The sequence below is a fragment of the Elephantulus edwardii genome, unplaced genomic scaffold, assembly GCF_000299155.1.
Source record: "Elephantulus edwardii isolate Elephantulus edwardi_28Jun2011 unplaced genomic scaffold, EleEdw1.0 scaffold00173, whole genome shotgun sequence".
NCBI lineage: Eukaryota > Metazoa > Chordata > Mammalia > Macroscelidea > Macroscelididae > Elephantulus > Elephantulus edwardii.
In genome coordinates, this window is record NW_006399923.1 from 1339478 (window position 1) to 1344328 (window position 4851).

Below are 4851 nucleotides of genomic sequence, written 5' to 3' on the forward strand. Positions count from 1 at the left end.
ATCAGGATGGATGGTGAAGAGATTGAGATTGTACACAGCTTTAGTTTGCTTGGCTCCACAGTCAACACTCTTGGCACCAGTAGCCAGGAAATTAAAAGGTGCATTGCCATGGGAAAGTCTGCTGTTAAGTATAGCACGTACTAATTTCTGTCTTTACATATATTTTTGAAAATTATTTGCAACTTTTTTCTCACCCATATCAGATATTCAATGACCTGGAGGTATATTTTTCTCTTTTATTTATTTATCAAATATCCAAAAGAGTGCCTGGAAAAGGGTGTATATTCAATAAATGCTTGTATTATGCAGAAAGGAATAACATGATTAAAAATTTATGGTTATTTCACTATTTAAATAGCATTAGATTAAACTTCACTTAACTTGAACCAAGGGATTTGAATATATCAATTTTGAACTAAAGAGCTTTGATTCTCCTCACAGTTTATTTTGTTTACATGAAAGTAGAACATCTGATAAGTTCCTTTTCATTCAAAGAAAATAAGGATCACATCAGTAAGAAAGAGATCAAAGGGCATAGGGAATAAGGGAGAAGAATTAAAATGTTCTTTTGTTTTCTCTCTTGCATTCTATTGATAAGTAATTATGCAGGTTACTTGTCAGTTCTTTGATTCACTTTAAACCTATTTTAAAAGAAACAAATTACCTGAAACCTTGAAAGACAACTTCTCTAAATCAGCAATGGTACTTTATTTATTTATATTTGGGGGGGGTTATATCCATGTGATAATTTTAGATGTATTTGAGAGAAAAAAAAATTCCGTATTGTCATTATTACGTTAGTTTGAGTAAACTAACTCTGCCTTACACCACAATTCTTAGGCTCAAAGCTTATTTTCAAGTTGATGTCGTCTCATAGAAACCCTTTTCCAAGTCTAATGTTTTAAATATTTAGGGAAGGAGACTGTTCATCTTTCTCCAATGGACACAACGGTGAATTCAAACTTTTCCATTCTCTAGTTAACAGTTCAAGGACTTACATATGAACTATTAAGGCATCAATATTTACTCATCAGCTTATATCACATTCAATCCTTACTCAAACTCTTTGTCTTTTCTAGCTGGATATCTTTTTCCAAGGACTTGCCTCTGTCAACAAGGATGCCCAACGTATATGAAATGAAATTTTATCATCTTTGGCTCTAAGGAACACTCTGTTAGAACTTCCTGCTGGAAGACCAATTTGATTCTTTTTGGGCTACTATGAGATATTCTGTACCCTACTAATGCCACCATTCAAAAACATATCTTAGCCTTTATAATAGCATTGCTATTTTGCACTTGGAAAAGCACTCTTTATTACACATTTTCTAGTATTTGTACACAATCATTACATACATTGTGTTTAATGTACATTGTGCCTTATACAATCTTTAATTTACTTTGTCTTTGATTCACATATATTGTGGATTTTTTCCCCATTACAATTGTCTTGCAAATAATTACATTCATAAAAGCATGTAAATCATATACTTTATTCCTCAATGCTTATTAGCTTCATTTTCAATAGCCATTTGTGATTGAAATTGTTGACAGTATTAGCTTGCTTAATTGCACAATCGACATCCTTCACTTCAGCAGTCAGGAAATCAAAAGACAAAATGCATTAGGAAAATCTACTGTCAGGAACCTCGCTAGAGTGCTAAGGAGCAACAATGTTAGTCTAGAGACTAAGCTGTGCCTGATCTAGGACATGGTCTCCACAATTAATGCCTATGCATCAGAGAGCTGGACAATTACCAAAGAAGACAGAAGAGTAGTTGATGCCATGGACTGCCAATAGAACTAGCAGATATGTCCTGGAGTGGGTGAAGAGACCAGACAGGGATATCAAGAATATCATCCACAAAAATTAAAAGGGGTCATTGCAAAAACAGGAAAATAGAAAGATCAAGTTGGATGTCAGAAGAGACACAATATGGCACTAGAGTGCCGAGAAGCCAAATTTCACAAAGATTTTTTTTAAACCCAGTTATTGTACACATGGATTTCATGTAATAAACTACAGAGGAATCAGGCTAATAAAACATCCATAGGGAAAAGAAAGAGAGAGAGAGAGATAGAGGAAAAGAAAGAGAGAGAGAGAGAGAGGAAGGAAACAAACAAAAACATGGAGAAGCTGACTATAAGCAGTCCGAACAAGACAGGGGCTGATTATGTAACAATCAATTACACACATGCAGCATAACCAAAACAAGACTTTAAGTCTGTTCCAGTAAGTATGAAAACATACTAAAAGAGCATAATTGCTAAATCCTAAGTAATGGTTTACAACTTTTCCATTTTTAATATTCCTGTGACATGATTAATATGCACTGAGGGACATATTTAAAGTCAATGAGTATTGGTCTACTCTTTATAAGTGTAACAATTCTCTATTTTTCTAACTTTCCAGTAGTGCCTTCTGGAAAGGAAACCGAAATAAAAGTTCATGATTGGAAAACTATCGTTTTCCGTATCTTCTTTTGGGAACAACTCTGCATAGAATTTAATTAAATTCTTATTGTAACTTATATAATGCCATTTTATTATTTTTTCTACATAACTCTACTTGAAGGCTTATTTAACTCCTTTGTTACAAATTTTCGTCAATAAAACAGTGTCACTTGACTACTGGCTGTATTTCTAAGTGTTTGATATCTTTAAAGTCTACCTATAGAGAATCTTCTCTATTTTTTAGTATAAAAATAAATTTACATTAATATCTATCATAACCTCTATTGGATTAATCCCTACTTCTTAATAGTTTTTCCTTAAATTTGAACATTGTGTCACACATGAAATAAATACTGAAACATTGTACTTGGCTTAGTTTTGTAAAATTTTGTAAAATACGCTTACTCTAAAATTTTTTCTTTCTGTTTACCTGCACTAATTGGATTCAAGTGCCAATTATGCAAAAAATAACAACCAAAACAAAACAACCCAAAAAACCTTTCTGTACCTTGAACTTCCTTCATCTCTGTACCTTAAAGAATCATCAGTACTAATTCATGTGAACAAGTTTGTTTTCCTGCCAACATAACTTTATTTTTCTTCTTTGCTAAGAGCAGATGGCACAAAAAATACGTTTTCATAGATTTTTAACAAATGATGATTTATCAACACAAAACTACAGAACAGATGATGCATGACTATGCAGCTATATTAAGAGTATGTTAAAAACCTAGAAACAAATGCAAATCACTTTTGTTCATTCAATTCTAATTCTCTCGGGAGCATTGGTAGTTTAATGGTAAAGAGCTCTGCTGTCAACCCAGGGGTACATAGATCAAAACCCATCAGCTGCTCCACAAGAAAAAGAAGGTCAGTCTTTTCCTGTGCAATTAGTGTCCCTGAAAATATGCCAGAGCGTTAGCTGTAGGTCAGTTTGAACTGGTCAACATATAAATGGTAGTTGAAAATATGTAGCTAAATATAAAATAACAATTTAAAATCTTTCTACCAGAAATAAATGCCAATTATGTTAATTGATGCTTCAGTTTTTTAGGTCAAGTACATTAAACAATAAAAGATAATAGACTCCCTAAGAAACAGTCCTAGGAATTGCAGGGTACCATAAAAGATCAAGTGTTTGACTAGTAATTAAAACATCATTGTTGTTGTTGTTATGTGCCGTTGAGTTGTCTGCGACTCATAGCGACCCTATATACAACAGCCCTGAATCCTGCTCCATCCTGTGCCAATCGCACTGTCTCTGACACGCCTACCCCCATAACCCCAGTCATTGAATCAATCCACCTCATAGAGGGTCTTCCTCTCCTGTGCTGTCCCTTCACCCTCCCAAGCCTGATGTCCCTCTTGAAGCACTGGTCTGTCCTTGCTACATGTCCAAAGCATGTCACATGAAGTCTCAGAATCTTTGTCTCCAAGGAGCAGCCTTATTTAACCCTCTTTGGGATGAGCCTGTTTGGTTTTTTAGCAGTCCATGGTATATTCAATACTCTTCTCCAGTACCACAGTTCAAAAGCATCAATTTTCCTTCTATCTCCCTAGTTATTGTTCAGCTCTCTGAAGCATAGCAAATGATTTCAAAGAACATGGTCTGTTTCAGGTTCACCTTAGTCTCCAGAGTGACACCGTTGCTCCTCAGTACTTTGGAGAGCTTCCTAACAGCAGAATTTCCCATCACAATACGTCTTTTCATTTGCTGCCTGCTGGTGCCAAGGGTGTTGACTGTGGAGCCAAGCAAACGGTTAGATTTTGCAATCTACTCAGAATCACCATGGAAGAATGATTTGGAAATATACTTTTGAAAGATATTAAACTTTATGAATCATGTTATATTTTGAAACATTAATGGCAACTATTATTTCTGTTTGTTTTAAGACTGAGTTCCAGCTCTACAGTTGCACTGTAATTAAAGGCATTAGAGTAAGTCCAAGATGTAGTATAGTAGAAGATATTTATTTCTAACAAATCTATAAATTAAAAGATAAACAAGCATTATAAGAGAAATAAATGAAGATCTTTTATGTCAAGAGTCTATGCAAGGCAAGAAATTATACAGTATTATGTTACGTTTTATAGTTTATTTCATCTATTTTAGCCACATAAGCTTTTGTTTTTAATGTAGCACATCATTCTGATTATTTGCCATATATTTCTACTGCCTTTGAGGTTTTTAAGTCCTGTGGTTGTTGTTATATAATCGTGTTTACATTAAACCCTAGTGGTCTATTCTTTGGTATATTTGGTCTAGTCTGTCTATATTTTATAACTGAAAAAACTAAGTTCTCAAGACTTCAAGCAGATTTCCCAGAATCATTTAATTTGAAAATTAATGAATTAGGGTATAAATCAAGTCTATTTAACTCCAACATGCAAGCACTT